Below are 18,340 nucleotides of genomic sequence, written 5' to 3'. Positions count from 1 at the left end.
TTTTTTAATCCTTGATATAGCACAGTCTTTTAATCAAATCAGTAAAACAGCAGAAATAATAACATAGTGTTTAGACGAATAACTTTGATTTGATTCTCTTGCCATAAGTTAACGAAAATTTTACCCTGGTGGAGCAGTTTGGAACTCGGATGTTGGCTTGCTTGAGAAAAAGATTTAAAGTTATTTTACAGTGATGATCAGAGATTTTTACTCATTTTTAAATTTTATTTTATTTTATGAAATTTGAACATAACAGTTCTGATCACAAACTACTGTAATGTGTATGTATCTCTGATATTGTACCTGATGATGTCTAATTAACTCGGTGAAATATTGTACCTTATGATGTCAAGTTAACTCGGTGAAATGTTGTATCTGATCATGTCAAATTAACCTGGTAAAATGTTGTTCCTGATAACTTCAGGTTAACCTGATGAAATGTTGCAACTACAGATATTACTCTCTGTTTATCCAAGAATAAACAAGTTTCAAATTTTACATAACACGGTACTTCCTTTAATTATTTAAAACAGGGACAGCTAGAGTAGACAGATTTCATACGAATTTCCAAACCAAATAAACAAACTGCGAAAATCCAACTTATTAAATAGAAGGAGCTGGTTTTTATTTGATTCAAAACCTTGACTTCTGGGCCTAAAGTAGCCACGGAAATATGACTTATCCAATATCAACTCTAAATTCGAAAACTTTGAGAAGCAGCTACATATCAGTTTAAAATAATAATGCGCTAGTTATTAATTATTTTAAAAAATGAAACTTTAGTACTCAAAACTGCGTTTTTATTTATGAATAATAACCAAAGTCAGTTAGTTATCACCATTAGGTTCCAGCAAGGAACATAGGGCCGCAATCGCTTGCGGATTCTTCAACAGGTACGTAAGTGAGTAGGTTGTTAGCCCACTGCACCGAGCCGTCCCTAATTTTAATTTAGTAGTGTAAGACTAGAGGGACTTTTACTATCGAATAGTGGGATTGACCGTCACGTTATAACGCCCCCACGGCTGGGAGGGCGAGCATGTTTGGCGCGACGCGGGCGCGAACCCGCCACCCTCGAATTATGAGTCGCACACCTTACGCGCTTGGCCATGCCAGCCCAATAATCAAACTAAAGAAATAATATTAAAAACGTAACCTTATTTATCAATACAAATAGCACGAAAATGGAAGTATTTACTCAAACGTAAACTGCCATGGCTCTGAAAGTTGTAAAAAAAAACAACAAAAAGTAGATGTATTTTAATGGTGGAACGTTCAAGAGTAATTTTTGGCACCAATAACCATTACGCTAACCTGTAGCGAAAGGGATACTACTGAATGTACAAGAGCCTATTCTTAAATTTAATACCCAGACTTGCTTTTCGAGTTAAACATCATAACAGTGTATAGAGCGTGATTCACCTGCAAAAGATATATTTATTCAAACAAAATGAAAGTTCTAAGCTCACTTAAAAAAAAAAAGCGCTAAGTGGTATAAAAGTATTCGTTCAGTCGAGGATTTTCCGTTTTCGAATTTTGTTCTGTGTTTTGGGTATTATTATTTCTATCTTCTGTCTGGGACTCAGTCAATGATACGTGGGGTGCTGGAATTATCACACCATCCAACATAAACGTAAAATTGAGCTCCGAAAGTGGCGGCGATGCTTTATGCAGTTAATTTATTGCATAACAAATAACAGTTAGCAAACGTGAATTACTTACGATATGTGTAATGAAAAATTTAAAAAATGACCAGTTAAAGAGTAACAGAGTTACATACGGACCTCCTACTAACTAGGAGGTAAACCTTTGTGTTCAGGTTCACACAGCTAAAAAACTTAGATACTTGTAGTGGACACAACACATTGTGTGGTTTTATGCTTAACAACAAACAAAAGCTACGTATGGGTATTCGTCTTTTTACTTAAGTAACACGTACCATATTAGAACATGTTTAGGTAATTCCAACCTTGAATGGAAGCCTGGCACAGCCAGGTGTTTAAGGCACTCGATTCGTAATCCGAGGTTCACGGGTTCGAATCTCCGTCGCACCAAACATGCTCGCCCTTTCAGCTACGGGGACGTTATAATGTGGAAGTCAATTCCACTATTCCATTCTAAAAGAGTAACCCGGTGGGTGGTGGTGATTTGCTGCATTCCCTCTTGTCTTACGCTGATAAATTAGGGACGGCTATCCCAGATAGCCCTCGTGTATCTTTGCGCAAAATTCAAACCAAACCCTGAATGGAGATTTTTAGGTTATACACCCTGTACAGGGACAACATCTTCATATGTTCTCTAGTGTCCTTTTCACTGTTACCAATACTCACTGAAGGTATCGGCAGCTGAAACGCTAATGTCAGTGTAAATCCGTATTGGTATATTATTATTCTGGAAAGAAATAACACATCAAAAAGTGAAAAGTTGCAAATTCTATTTCAGTGTTCTTCTCTGTTAAAATTTCTACAGGCATGTGTTTGTTTCAGACGCGTTTTTAACACTTCAAACTACTTGGTGCAATTTTCTTAAGGGAACTGTAGTGATTAGCGATAGGTATAGAAATGTTAAGCTTCTTTGTATTATTTTGGTGAAAAAGCCACTGTTTTGTCTTCCTATTCATGACTGAGTTAAACTGAGCCAAAGCTCACCCGTGATCAATTCAATCTGTGTTCCACTTTCTGTTTGATTCGCATAAGTTATCTGCGCACGTCACAGTTAACCCTGCAATATCTCAGACTTTTAACAAACTGACAGCAAAGACAGACATGAAAAAAACAGCAAAGACTTGTTCGTGATTTCTACATAAATAAGTGATATAAACTGTCTCCACTTTTGTCTTTTAATATATGGGTTCAAGTAGTAGAAGAAATATCGATTTCAGTCGTAATTTTCTAGTTTTCAGTCTCCAAAACATCACAATAACGTTTCAAGACAAATGACAGAAGTTAAGTTTAAGGAAAGTAAATCGTTTCCATCCGTATTTGGTACGTAATTTCGTGTGCATTTTCACTTCTGTGTATGTGCGTGTTGTTTGCTTGTCTGCACACAGTTTTATTAAATATCGATTTTATGAAAAAAAAAATGCCACAAAAATCTCAATTGAAAATTATAGATACGAATAAAACATTCATCTTTTCGTTTGCTAGGACTCACAATATACTATAAGAAATTTTTTCTTCACTTCCAAAGAAAATTACTACAGTAGTAGAAGGTTTTTTTTGTTTCGGTAATTTTGCGTAAGGATATCGAAAGAGCTATTTGTGCAAAGCAGCCCCTAATTCTGAAATGAGAAGCTAGAGGGAAGATAGCCAGTTAATAGCATCTCCACTAACTTTCACGTTAGTTTTGCCTTGTTGAAAAATGTATTTTTACCTTTCACTTTTACAGGGAACCCACGGTCCCCAAGTGCGGAGTAGTCTGAGCAGGATAGCGCCCGACATTCCACTGAAAATGTATGTTTCTTTTACAGGTGTTTTATAGGTTTTCGACATCGTGTGCGAATTGCGAATCAATACATTATATACGCTAAGTGTGATAAGTTATCTAATTTTGCTAGTCTTTATAACTCGTCGGTTAACTTACATCTGTGTACTCAAAGTATTCAGTTAAGTGAATCGCCATCAGTATATTATCAAAAACAATCGTCACTGTATTGGAAGTAATTCATTTATTAACTTATTCCTTGTAGTTTAGCATGTTTTAAAAACCCCATATGTAATAATTTTATATCTCATGTATACGCTATCGGTAATTCAGATAAATTCTTCAAACATTTTATTTTAAATAAATCTAATTATCTCGAACATGCTTTATGTATATAACTTTATTTATTTTTGTGTAAAGTATATAGGTGGCTCTTGCGTTATAGAAGCGTCTAATGCTGATCTCCATCTCTGCAAAAATTTCACCAATTTATATGAAAGAATGAGAACTAAACTCCCAATGAGATTCGAACTCTCAGCTATGTTTGTTGGCAAAACGGTGGAGGTAACCAAACTACCACGACTGTTCTTTAATACTTTAAACTATTCACCATGAAGTAATCTAAAATATTTCATACTTCAAAACTTGGCTCTATGTGACACTATTCCTCCACCCCCAATAAAAGGTTTTCATAAACGTTTAATAAAAATTGAGACTGTCAAAATTTAATAAACTAAGCTGCAAGCTGCATGGTTGGATAACACATTTACCTTGTTATATAGTGTCGCACATTTGAATCTTGCCCACGTTTCAGTTTTACGTTCCTCGTATTCTTTCCAAAAACATTGGTTGATTCAGTATTTTGCATAAGATGTTAATTAAGTAACTCTAAGCACTTTAATCATTGCTAATCCAATATGAGTATCCAGTAAGGAGTGTATCTAATAGCATTTAAAACTATACCTTTTAACATAAGCCACTGACGAAGCCTTTAGTTCACTAATGAAGATTGATTGCTTGATTAAACATTCAAATATTTTAACTGAAACTTCACCCAGTGGGACAGTGGTAAGTTAAGGAATATACAATATACAGAGAAAGTAACGGTAGGCACAGCAGCGAGTAGCCCAAACTTTGTTTTAAAAGAAACAAACAAAACGTAATCGAAACACTATTTATATTAGTGCATTCGATAGTGACCCAAGAAGATCATAGCGTTTAAAGTTTTTTTTATTTGGAATATTAGTAGTAAAATATAGGTGTTCAAACTTCATTGTTTTTACAAAGAACAACAATGTATCAAGTGTTTTAAATGCAATACATTTACTTCAATGCAAATTTTAAATGTGTTCGTATATTCCAGTCATATATTGAAAGACTAATCTCAGTTACTTTCAAATAAAGCGACTAGGTTCTTCTTTTTGCTATATACTTGATTTTTCGTAATATTAAAACCATTGCTTCCATACTTCTAAATACTACTTCGTAAGCCAAGATTTATAGCTGAAAGTCTCAGCCAATATCTGCTTTCAGTAAAGCCATTTTTATTAGGTTGAGGAATAATTCGTGAGCGTTTTTAAATAATTTCATTCAAGCATTACATGCAAGACTATACAATATTTCAATGCATGAACACATTACACCCAAAACATTTATTATGATACTTTATTTCATGTAATACCTAGGTATATAGCATGCATTGTTTTAAACGAAATTGCAAGAAATTAAATGCGAAAAGCAGATGATGTCGAAAATGCTCGATTTTGTCCACTTGACATTCCATTTAATGAGCTGAAAATGAAAGCAAATATTAAAGACATATGAAAATCAAACACACCATCTATTGGAGCAAGAAATTATCTACCAAATGACATGAAATATTTTGCGAAAGCGTTTCATTTCTGAATATATTTTGTTAACTTGAAAAAACGCTCACGAATTATTCCTCAACCCAATAAATAAATTTCATCAATCTTTTTGCAACACCAATTTTGTAAGCTTCATCAATCTTTGTATAGCAATGGATGTTTCTTTATTTTTTTCTTTGTAAGTAGAGAACATTAGTGTCGTGGTTATCTGTCATAAAAAAGAGGAACGTTTGGAATACAAGCAATTGTAACAAGAAGACGGGTTTCATTTATTTTGTTTCTAAAAGCAGAAACAATGACGAGGTTTGGTTATAATTCATTAATATGGTCTTATAATGAAAGAAAATGTAACGTTAAAGAAAGTTCACTCAAAACAAATTTGAAGTAAATCAAGAACTAACGGCCCAGATTGAAGAAATTCATTTGAATCTTCTGGTGGCTCAATGGTAAGCTTTGAAACTCACAATCCTAAAGTTGGCCAACTGTGCAAACAAACAACTTTATGTTATTCATCAGGTAACATGTACGTTAAGATGTATATGATGAAGGAAAGGCAACTATAGAGAGAAGGACATTTGAATCAATGGTAAACTCGAGGTTAAGAGCAATGCACCTACTATTTTTAGTAAGCGACGTTTTATTTTGTCCTACCTGTACTCTCATTCGTCTTGAATGTTTTGAAAGCTTTGAATTTTGCATTTTATTTTCACGTTGGGTAATGTTATGCAATCCACTTATTAACTTCTGTAGATTTCTAAACCGTATTTCAATTATGTTTATGGAGGTGAATAAAGGTTTTCTTACTTTTGTGTGTGTGTGACCGAGGATTTCAACAAATGAACACATTGTAACAAACGGTATGTAAGATAAACCAATTAAATATTAGTTACACTTATAATTTATCCAATGGAGTTTACATTAATTTCTCATGGAAGGAGATCAAAATTCCTAGAAATAATTCTTTAGCTAGGTTTTAGTGCTTCGCTGAAACCATAGATAATTCTAAAATTTCAAAAGTTATTGAAGAAAAGATAACATAAGACTAGTGTATATCAAAATAGCAGAGGCAGTTCGTGTTTCATTTCTTACTTTAAAACTACAGAATGAGCTATCTGCAGTCTGTCCACTGCGGCGAATCGAATCCATGGTTTTAGCATTGTGAAGCTCAAAACTTATCTTCTGACACAACGGGAAATCAAAAGGCAGAGTGAGATAAAATATACAGAGAAGAAATCAGGTAATTTTCATTATGACTGGGTCAGAATAAAAGAGTAAATATACTTGAAATCATTTTGTTTTACAGAAAAAACAGTGAGAAACATTGGTGAGAAAATTAAAAACGTTAAATTAAAAAAGAGAGATGTAGATATGAAATATGGGTTCCGATAATATGAGTGGAATACGAAAAGGTGCTACATTTTAAAGATTTAATTATGTCATAAAAATAACGAACAGAGTTAGTTTAGCGTCTATCAGCACCATTCTAACAGATGTCGGAATGTGTCACATATTTTTCACATCGCTTTTAAAAGGACGACATCTTACCAAATATTATACGTCAGATTTCTCCCATAAATCAATATGGAAATGACACATTGATTACTTGATTCGTTGAGCAGGAAGAGCGATTATCTGTCTAATGTTTCCTAAAGTATAACCGAAAACATGTTTACTGATTTCATTGGTTGAATGAATGCTATACGCACCACAAACATTGTTTAGAAAGTCGATAGTGTTATCTTTGCAGGTTATACAATTTATAAACTAAGCTTTATCACCTGCTGCCTTCAGTAAATGAAGCATTGATTTTACCAACTCTTCTGTCAAAAGTTGACGTAATCATCTATGTTTTGACTTTAAACAAAATACCAAACAATATTTTTTGAGACTTGTCCGAAGTTTCACGTAAATACTGATTTATCCAATCTCTATCTTTACTCTCAACAAAACGTAAGTAATCGCAGACTTTGTTGAGTTGCTTCTTTATTTTTTATTTTTTCTTGGTTTGAGTTTGAAAGTTTATAAAGTAAACTTTATAAACTCCAAATAAATTGTACGCCCAAAATATATCTATTAAAATATCGCTAATTTATACAAAAAGAAAGGCGAATCTGATCATTCTACTGTAGTCATGTTTTTGTAGATAAGTCGCAAGATCACAACTAAGCTGTGATAATACGTTAGATTTTATTAATTGATCTTCCCCCAGTCTGCTGACTTACAATGCTAGAAACCGGGTTTTAATAGAGCACAGACAGCTCATTCTGTAACTTTTGAGTTTAACTTCAAACAGTTTAACTGATCCGAGGGATTAACTTAAATCGAGAAGATTTTTTTCTAAAAAAATAAACAAATCCGATCGGAGGAAATAATTATTTAAAACAAAGCAATTGCATTGTATAAGTACAACTTAAAAAAAAAAGAGATACTGTGATTGTTTAATCACTCATTTTACTCATCAGCTATCTGTAAAAGTTATGAATAACACGACTGATTAGAGTTTCATTTCCTTTTATGAACAACTTAAATTAACGACGGTCTTTTCAGTCATCTATAATGACATTCAGACACTCACAGCTCCGACTATTTGTTACTAAAACATTTTAACTTGGTAATCACATTAACTACCAGGACATGCTTTTTGAACGCCCACGAATATCTTCGAAATATTTTCTTCCTGTTAAGTCACTAATGGAGTTTTAAGAGCCCATTATAGCAAGATCTAAAAAAAAAATCTTTTAAATCATTCGCGTATTTCCGCTTATTTATTTTCTTTATTCTTTCACTGAAGTCATTAATCTTTAATATAAACCATCTTATAACTTTTTAAGAAATACGTTACAGTAAAATGATTCCTTTAAAACTATTTGTACTGTTTATGCCATGTTTAATTAAAATTTATTAAGCCCAGTAAAATGGGTTGCAAATCTTAGTTGTTCGTCAATACTATAAACAATCATTTTATGCAAATTAATAAATTTGCTTTAACTTTTCATAATATTTTTGAAAACTTCTTACAGAAAAGGTGAAAAATCCAAAGCACAAGATATGATAAATGAAATAAAATGTGGAATATAGAAGAATAAGAAATATAATTTATTCAACAAGCCATACCGGTCAAATTTTCAGTATGTTCGTAATAATAATTCAATGATAAAATGAAATGAAAAGCATTATCGTAGTTTGCTTATATTTCACATTGTAACTTTCCCAGTGCAGGCCTCATTATAATATGATAAATTTATATAGATAAAATATATTACAGAAATACCAGAATTTTAAAATTACCCTCACTAGCATTATCAAATGAATTCAAATTCGATAGTAAAGTCTCCCATCTGACTAAATCATTGGTTGGGTATAATACAAGATTCAAATCAGGATATTCTGTTTTCATTCATCAGTAATCAACAATAGAATATAATGTTTATTATACTTAAATAATAGTTCATTAACGTTAATTTTTTAAAGTAATAGTTAAAGGCTAGTGAACTCTCTGCTCTTTTAAGATGAAGTTCCTAAAAATAATTGTTACATTATTCAATTATTTAGAAATTGTCTTCGAAGCATGACCATATCTATAACGTCAGTGAAAAGCTGTTATTTTTTAGTTCTTTTACGAATTCATTGAGTTCTAACAAAACAAAAACGACTACATTATTTCCCTAATTGGTTTAATTCTTGATTAATCATCCCACATGTTCGTTCAGTCAAGAAAACATCCATATAGCCATGAGCTGTATTCGGAATTTTGAAGCAAACCAAAAATGTGATACTGTTTCTCCACTTCCTTTACGACTAGTATAAAAGTCTACATCCATAATGAGACTCAGAAGAACGTTATTATCTAGATTCTAAGTATTAGCTCAGCTATTCTCAAATTTTTACCCAACTAACGTAAAATAACAAATATTTAAATGATCTTTTCAACAAACTTCTCAGAAAATTCGGTCAGTGTACTGCAGTATTCTTAGCGTAAGAATCGCATATATTTAAATTCAACAAATGGTTTCTATCCCATGGTGATTCAAAGTAAGCTACTGGGGTTCAATCTCTTTGGTGGTCACAGCTCAATGTATAGTTTTGCGCTTAAGTAAACAAACTAAACAAACGGAGCTTTTACGTAATACATTTATCAGCGTCTCTCAAAATATATCTGGTCCTCAGCATCACATGCTTTAAATCTCTTTAAAATATTTGTCTAATGAGCTTAAGTGACTACCCTAGTGGCACAGAGGTGTATCTGTGAACTCCTACCGTTATAAACCAAACTTCGATACCCGTTTAGTTTTAGTTGAGTTATTATTGTTGCTATTTTATAAGAGAAATATATTTAAATATATTGTCTGGAAGTAACCTAAACCTAACAATCCCAAATATTGAGCAAACAATTTTCTCTGGCTTGCAGCTTAAAATTAGGGATGGCTATGCCTGAGCCATAAAGGTCTATGACCTGGCCATTTAATCCATTCTCTGTATAAGGTGCGTTTGAAGAGGACTCATACATTTTTCTTTAAGCCTTGATATGAATATTGCTTGACAAATCAGATTTAGAGTATGGAAAACAAAGGCTACACATTTTTGATGAACTTTCCAAGTTCAATATGATTTCTGTTTTGTCATGAATGTGACGTAACAATCTCCCTCCCCAAACAAGTATTAAGTTATCCGTTTTGATAGGCAGTTTTGTAAAAATTTTAAAAATTCTAATTCAAATGTTGCAATATATATAAAACTCCATAACATACTTTTAAAGGCCTTGAAGATGATCTAGTGGCTGCCATGCTGGAACATCAATCTGAAGGTCCATGGCTCATGTTCCGTGATGAGTATGGGTGCGTTTCAAGAGTGACGCTCAACCTGGTTATTGTTCAAATTCAAACAAAGCTTTTATAGTGTTCCTTGGAATATTGACACTGTTTTATGTACTCATAACTGTATGTTTATTTTACCAAATGAAGTTGAAACAAAAATAAGTACATTAACTTGCATTTTTTTGTGTATGGGAGTACAACATCCGGGGAAGAATTCTTCTAGAATTCATTGCCGCATAATCATGCTCTTCCCTTTAGAGCCATTGGAACATCATAACAGTGACGATGAAATATCATTATTTGATTACAGTAATCTAAATATTGGTGTTGGGTGATCTTTCTTGCCTATAAGCTATCAGTTCAAAGTTAGGAACAACTTTACATGATGTGTCTGACTGGCTCATTGCTTGCATCAGGGTTCAGGTGAAGAAAAAATAATCCAATCAAAAATAGAAAAAGGTGCACGAAGAAGTTCATTACTATTCGATAAAAAGTGTCCGTAATATATTTTATTATTCACGTTTCAACACTCTAAATAATCGTTCAATTCACAACAATCACGAAACTTGTTTTTTACGATTAGATAACGTAGGTTCATGAGCAGTGTATTAGCAAGTTTGTTAAATCCTGTCTTTGTCCTTAAACTCCAGCTATATCAATAAATGTATCGTAACAATTTTTGTTTGCATTTTTTAAATCAATAAATACTGTTTTTCACTTTCCTTTATTTGATTCAAATCAATTTCGTTTTCCTATTTGCTTTAGTGCAAAGTTACACAGGAGGCTGCGTTATTTTCACTAAGAGATCGAACTCTTTATATTAGCTTTGTAAGTTTATAAGTTTACCATTGATCCACTGCGGAACACTTCAGATCATTTGGTCATTTACATTTCCATATCAGCTTTCTTATAATGATGTTTATAGTGTTTTTCTTAATAGTTGTGTGTTAAATTTTGAAAAATATATACGTTTTGTGTTTACGTATTTTCAACAGGTCTGACAAAGCTAATATTTGGATTCCATTTCTCTCGGTGGCCAGAAGGCACATAGCTTATTCTATATATTTGGAATAAAACAATAACAACAGCTTTTCATAAAATGGATACTTGGGCACTTCGTTTCTTGCTTGTCAATTAACTTCGCTGAACTTTCGATTACTTGCGAACTTCTAGCACCTACTTTTTTCAGTGCTGCCGTCAGTGACGACATTCCGTCGTAAAATGTAGTAAGACTACTCCATTATTAATAAATAATAATAAATCTAATTAGATTTTAAAACATTTGTGATTTGATCCATGTGATTGGACTGTACAGATGACTTATTTTGCAGCTTTGTGTTTTACAAACAAAAAGAATGTGAACATTTATCGTCCAAGTAAATAAATGTTTTTAAACAAGTAACAAAAACCTTAAAAATATCCGGATGATATGGAAAAACTAAACTTCAAGATATTACTTTGTTGTTTTTAAACACCGAATCTTAATTTCATTTTAACAGTAATCCAATAAACTATTTGTTCTGAATTTCGTGCAAAGCTAGCAGTCCCTAATTTAGCAGTGTAAGACTAGAGAGAAAGTAGCTAGTTCTCACCACCAACCACCAACTCTTGAGCTACTCTTTTACCAACGTTGGTAAGATTGACCGTTATATTACAACGCCCCCACGGCTGAAAAGGCGAGCATGTTTGATGCGACTGGGATGCAAACCCGCGACCCTCGGAGGAGGAGTCGAGTGCCTTAACCACTAGGCTATGCCGGGCCGACTCAGATGGAAACATGACTAATATAATCATACGTATATTTGGTGACTGATTATTGTTTTTATTAGACGTTTTATTTTCGTAATTCCTCTAGCGTTCTCCCCAGTGAAACAGCGGTATGTTTGGAGATTTACCCGCTAGAAACCGGGTTTCGATACAATTGATGGGCAGAGCTCAGGTAACTCATTGTGTAACTTTGTGCTTAACTTCAAACAAATCTTCTACCGTCTATTTCTTTTCTTTTTTATATAGATTGAAAGAAAATGTTCTCAAGTTAATCAGTACTATATATGTAGACATATTTTATGATGTTAAATCCAGGGCTCGATTTTCCGTGGTGGACAAAGTGCAAATAGCCTATTGTGTAACTTTGTGCTATAATAAACAACAACAAAATAGTTCGCCACGTGTGAAAAGGTATACTTTATTCACTCAATATCAGGCATAAATTCCAGTTTGTACTTATATCTTGTGGTTGAACTGACCTGTAGATATACTGTCTTAATAAGACCATGCACTATTGACATACAATCTGTACAAAGATAAGGTGATTGGATGCAGATAAGTAGATAGAACATTGAAATTATCCATTTGCAATACAGCATAAGCCAATCATTTTTGTCCAGTAGTATCAAGCTGTTAAAAGTATATCACTTATAGTATGTGTGAATTTGTTGTTCCTTGTACATAAATGACATTTCCTTGTATTACAATGTTATACACGAAGCTTACCTCAGTATATGTGTGTGCGCGTAACCTGTATAGTTAAAATTATTCGTATTAAAGGGAAACATAAAGTAAATTATTATAGTGATACTGTATTTCCCTTCCTAATTTTAGCAGTTTATGGCTCGTGTCCCATTGCCGCATAAACGTGCTCCGCAATTTGAGGCAGTTGATGCGATATGAGTGACTGTTAAATCTCAATATTCGGTCAGATAAATATAGCCCACAAGTTAGCGGTAAGTGATAATGACTGGCTAACTTTAGTTTAGTCTTTGGATTTAAAGTTAGGGACGAATATGAGTTGAATCGCCGTAGAGCATTTTGCGAAAATTCTAAATCAAACAAATTCCGTTAAAATTATTAGATATAATTTTTATGCCAGTCTTCATGTGAACGTAAGGAGAATTAAGCTTCAGAGTCATTCTTGCGTAATCAGTATATTCTACATGATTCATGGCTGAATTTAAAGCTATACTTTAATTGTTAATCTACCGGTTGAACCAGTAACGTAAACGAAATACAATCAATAACTAGAGATTATAGATATCAAGAACCTAATGGATGCCGTATTGTAAGTTTGTTTTTGTTTTTGAATTTCGCACAAAGCTACTCGAGGGCTATCTGTGCTAGCCGTCCCTAATTTAGCAGTGTAAGACTAGAGGGAAGGCAGCTAGCCATCACCACCCACCGCCAACTCTTGGGCTACTCTTTTACCAACGAATAGTGAGATTGACCGTCACATTATAACGCCCCCACGGCTGAAAGGGCGAGCATGTTTGGCGCGACGGGGATGCGAACCCGAGACCCTCAGATTACAAATTTGCTAGGCTAAAACCAGAAGCTCGAATTCGACATAGAATATAGTCCAATACGGCTTTGCTCTGAAACTAACAAAAACAAACAACACACTCGAAAAATTAAGCTAAATCAACAATATAAAACCACAAACATTCTAACATCGCAATTTATTTGTAAAGAAAATTAGCATGTTACGTTAGTTTTCGGAGAATGCTTATTTCTAGGAGATTGAATAAATTCTTAGAGGAATGTTTTGGAAATTTTCACGTCCATGTGATTAGTTTTGCTATTCATGGTCCAATACAAAGAAATTTGTTTTAAAAAAATGCCAAACATGTATAAAATGAATAATAAGATAATCAGAAGAACGTATCCTAGCCCTTTGATCGGATAATAACAAAGTGTTACTTTTACGAAAACCCATTCAAACTTCATTACAAAACCAACCATCTGTCATATGTTTCTTGATGATATTATGTATTATTTTTTATTAGCACCTTAAGAATCTTCACGAAATGTGAAGTGTGCTTGTAAATGATTTCTAGTGTTAACCCTATTATTAGAAAGCAAGTAATTTTCAAACCTTCGTATTATAAACAAAAACTAGACGTTATAGAGGAATAAGATAAATTCGATAGTTTAGATGTAGTACTGATGAACAAAGAGTGGGTGTTAATTTTTCACATAACCCGAAAGATCAATGGTATCCAAATCTTCATTTAGACTCTAGTAAATTCTAAACGTGTATGCGACACTATTCATAACCAATTTAACCACATGTTTTAATTGTTTGTTTTGAATTTCGTGCAAAGCTATACTAGGGCTCTCTGAGCTAGTCGCCCCTAATTTAGCAGTGGAAGGCTAGAGAGAAGGCAGCTAGGCATCACCACCCACCGCCAACTCTTGGGTTACTCTTTTACCAATTACAATAGGATTGATCGTCACATTATAACGCCCACATGGCATTTATTTAATATACAGTTGAAAACTAAATTTTCACGTTATAGTTCTCTAAAAATAATTGTTAATTTCCTCTTCTAAAATCTCGTTGATGATTTTTACTATTTTAAATCATTAATTGCAAGGATATTTGAGAAAAGTTATTTCTATCCAACGATCAGTATAAAAATGTGAATAAAAGAATGAAATGTTTCGGGTTCCTGATTTATAAGAAATATAAAAAAGGAAACTAATTCTGTGATGTAGGTTGTTTACTATAGAAAGTATACAAGGAACTTAAGTATAATTAATCTGATTACTCTTCAGTTTATAACGGACTATTCTGTTTTTTAGTTCTCAGTAGTGTAAGAGTGTAAGACTAAAGGGAAAACAGCTAGTCATCATCACTCACCTCCAACTTTACCAGTGAATATTGGGGCTGATTGTCACATTATGACCCTTCCAAAGCTGAAAGGACGAGCACTTTCGTTGAGGAATTCGAATTCACGACCCACAGATTGCGAATTGGGAACTCCAACCACCAGGCCGTCAACAAGGATTACGTGTACAGAAATGCTGAATATGCATTTCCGCTCAATAGTTCAAGCATGCTATAACCTACCTTGATGAAATACCGTATAATTGAACAACTGACGGAGTTGATCATGTGTAACTACTGTCATCAAGCAAATTTCGGTAGTGGTGATACTGTTTTATCAACTTGTAGTACAACTTTGAATTAAATTAGAGGATGCATAAAAGGAAAGAAACGTTATGGCACTGGAAAGCCTAGTTTGTCATAATTTCGAACTTACGTGAGCACCCGGTAAAAATCGGGCGAGCACCATTACCACTATAGCGTACAATTTTATTTCTTGTGGAATATTTTCTTTCATCATTCGTTTACCCTGGATCGAGCACGGGAGTTCTTTTACGATTTCTCGTGTAAACCAAACAGTTGACCGCTTGATTAATGATAAGAAGGCACTTTTTAACAACTCACGTTACCTGACACCACAGTTGTGTAAAATGTGTGTGTGTGTACATATATATATACATATAACATGTATAATTAATTACTCATGTGATGAATTGTGCGTGTTTAATATTTGAATTTGAATTTAATGTTGTGAGCATGAATAATACGACAAAGCTAAATGTCCGAACCACGTTTCTATACGCTGGTATACGCACAGAGAGAATAGTGCATTATATTAGGACTATATTATATTGTCGTGTGATACCCATAGTCAAATATAGAGATGCGGTAGAACAAAATGTATTAGAAATACATTGATCACTTTTTTGGACGAATGTGTAACAAAACCTTCAAACATAAAATATTCATAAACTCAGCTCATAAAGTTGTGTTCAGATAAGAGAATATTGAATTTACAAAATGGAAATAGTCCTTATACATCATGACACTGGAAATAAAAGGAATTTTAATCAACTTGGGGTAACAAGAATATCCACAAAGAGACTTGCAGCAAGTCGTGTTCCAGTCATAGTAATCAAAGAGTGTCATTCTTTGTCTTGCGAGAGTCAACGATCACAAAAATAAATGCAGAAACATCCGTCTACATCCCCCAAGCAACAAGACCAAATACAATCAAGAAGAACCTCTACTTCTATAAACAACACAAATCACGTATACATAAGCTGCTTTCATGACACCTCATTTCAACCATCGCCTATTTAAAATAGTTGGAAAATGAAATGGACACAAACCGGTTAAGTTGTTAAATACAACTTCCACAGATTCTGTACGAGCAGACTGTTGAGACGGGTAATGGGATATTCATTTTCATAACTTGAAGGTCGCTGGTTTGAATCCCCGGCACATTAAACGTGCTCGTCCTTTAAGCTACGTGAATGTTATAATGTTGTTGTCAATTCCACTTTTAGTTAGTAAAACAGTAAAAGGTGAATAAACTTCTCCCTGTTAATTTACAGTGTGTATGTCCATGAATATTTCTGTATCTGATGAATGAATTCGGCCTAGCATGTCCTGATTGCTAGGGCTCTCGACTCGCCATCACAGAGTCATGGGCTTTAATTTCTGTCACTGAACATGTTCTCCTTCTCAACCGTGGGGGCGTTATAATGAACAGTTAATCCCACTATTTCTTGGCAAAAAAGTAGCCCAAGAGTTGGTGGTGGGTGGCGATGGCTAGTTGGCTTCCTTCTAGTCTTACACTGACAAATTAAGAACGGCTAGCTCAGATAACCTTCGTGTATCTTTGAGCGAAATTTAAACAACAAACAAACAATAATCGTCCTCCTTGTACAGAAAGGTGACATTCAGAAGGACAACTTTATGAGAAACAAGGCTCTTGCAATGAAATTTATATTGCAGGACTAGGTGAGGCTCTAAAATAATTTCAGATTTATTAGATATACACGAGTGTTTAAGTTTAATGTGAGCGTTACGATTTAGGTCGTTTATGTACGCAAACCTGCGATAAACTATTTGCTTCTAAAAATAACTGAATGTAACACTCGCGTTATATATTTAGTTGGGTATTATTGCACCATAACATCTAATACTGTGTGAAATATTCTAGACCTCTGTGGGATTATAAATACGCTTTGAAAATGTAATTAGATCTAGACTACGTGATTATGAGTTTAGCCATAAACATCGTATCGTATCGACTTCTAAGATGAAATTATCATAGACTATATTGTAATAACAGAGTATGAAGAAATAATTTGTATTTCAAATGTGTTCTAAAGTAACTGAATCAATCTGTGTGGACCTTGACAAAAAAGAGAATTATTTAAAGCTCTGAATGCAACTATGTAACAAACATTTGTATATACGTTTGACTTATTTTAATATATTGTTTTAAAACAAATGAACTATGTGCTGTTTTTTATTGTTGAGATATCTACCACCAAGAAGTCACAGATACCTATTGTAATGAATTCAGCCCATAATTAAAGACTAAATGTATATTATAAATTCAGTACGTATCAACACAAAGGTAAAGAAATGTAAATATAGAATTAATCTAAAATTTATCATCCACTTACTTCCACTGTATTCACAGAAATGGTTTTAATCTAAATAACACATTAAAGATTTAACCAATATTCAAGTTTCGATCTAAGTTTAAAAGAATGTTTGCAATAGCTGATTATTTTTTGTAAAGTGACGAAAAAAAGGCTATCACTAAGAAAATTTATATATTTGTCCATTCCCGAGATATACTGGTCAGTATGTGACATATCACTCGTTTTAATGTGAAATAAAAAAAAATGACTTATGGTGCTCTAGGTTTTTGCGACTCTCTAAATATCGTGATAACATTAAATTACGAAAGAAAGGAGTAATTGTTTTATGCATTTAAGTAGTATGTTTTATACGAATATATAAGTATTTTATAACTTTAAACAGTGTGTTATTTCCGTATATCTAGGTATATTTTATACATATATAAAATGTTTTACACGTATGTATTTTATGCATTTTCAGGCTGACTAGGTTTTTGAATTTCGCGCAAAGCTGTGTACGAGACCTATCTGCGCTAGCAGTCCCTAATTTAGTAGTGTAAGACTAGAGGAAAGACAGATAGTCATCACCACAACGAATAGTTGGATTGTCCGTAACATAATAACGATCTCACGGCTGAAAGAGCGAGTAAGTTTGGTCGACGGAGCTTCGAACTCGTGACCCTTAGATTATGAGTCGAGCACCTTAACCACCTGGTCATGCCGGGCCAAGACTGAACAGCAAACAAAACGAGATCACACACGAAATTTTATATTATTTTAAAAAGTTGTTGGTGATACAAAATTCTATATATTTGTAGTATTTTCAGGTACAATAATTATCTTTAAAATATATAAGAAGGTTTGTAACTGCAATAGCAGGAGGAACGGCAGAAAATATTATGAGAAATTAAATTTGAAAGCAACACAAATCAAATGAGACTAGCATACAAACAGTAGAATGCTCTACTCTATACCTGATGAGAATGGAAGTTGAAGTAACTGGAGAAAATCTGA

General features: G+C 33.4%; 1 long non-coding RNA gene across 2 annotated transcripts in view; it reads right to left on the bottom strand.

The window, feature by feature from the left end:
- Positions 1-18,340, bottom strand: part of LOC143235033 (uncharacterized) — an 83,256-nt gene that overhangs the window by 9,621 nt on the left and 55,295 nt on the right. Inside the window, exon 2 of one of the 2 annotated variants that reach the window (XR_013018895.1) lies at positions 10,037-10,148. The exons of the other annotated variant lie outside the window; for it this stretch is intronic. This is a non-coding gene — a long non-coding RNA (uncharacterized LOC143235033). The remainder of the gene's footprint in view (positions 1-10,036; positions 10,149-18,340) is intronic. 2 annotated transcript variants of the gene reach the window in all.

The sequence above is a fragment of the Tachypleus tridentatus genome, chromosome 12, assembly GCF_004210375.1.
Source record: "Tachypleus tridentatus isolate NWPU-2018 chromosome 12, ASM421037v1, whole genome shotgun sequence".
NCBI lineage: Eukaryota > Metazoa > Arthropoda > Merostomata > Xiphosura > Limulidae > Tachypleus > Tachypleus tridentatus.
This window is presented reverse-complemented; position numbering and strand designations above follow the sequence as displayed.